This window comes from Sinocyclocheilus grahami, unplaced genomic scaffold (assembly GCF_001515645.1).
Source record: "Sinocyclocheilus grahami isolate Dianchi unplaced genomic scaffold, SAMN03320097.WGS_v1.1 scaffold1700.1, whole genome shotgun sequence".
NCBI lineage: Eukaryota > Metazoa > Chordata > Actinopteri > Cypriniformes > Cyprinidae > Sinocyclocheilus > Sinocyclocheilus grahami.
In genome coordinates, this window is record NW_015506879.1 from 90,426 (window position 1) to 90,944 (window position 519).

The window sequence follows — 519 nt, forward strand, 5'->3', positions numbered from 1 at the left end:
GACTCACCACACCTAATATCTGCCAGTAATTCTAAACTGAATGGAAACTCCATGCACGATAGGTCAATTCATTTCATTGCAAATGATGTTACTAGAAAATTAACGGTTAACGTTTTAAATTAAGACAACCTAGAAGAACCAAACAAAGTTATCCGCACAATTTGATTGACGAATCAACGTACGGAACCAAATTAGAACAATTTCCAGATTGAATTAAAACATATTTCAATTTACTAAACTATTTTGACTAATTGAACTTTACCACCTGTACCTAAATAACCTGTTGCCTGCACCAGTACAGTAACTGTCATGGAGGTGTCTTGTTGTTTGCTGTGGTTGTCTGCTTCTTCTGCCTTTGTTTCTCCAGCGCTCGCCTATGTCTTCAACTCAACACATCGCCGATCGAAGGGGGGTATGTAGGATATCAGACTGAATCAGACAATCTAAGATTTGGTAAAAACATGATTGAGGCAAGAGGAGTCAAAACATTCCACAAGAGGCCCAAGACAACAGGATGTC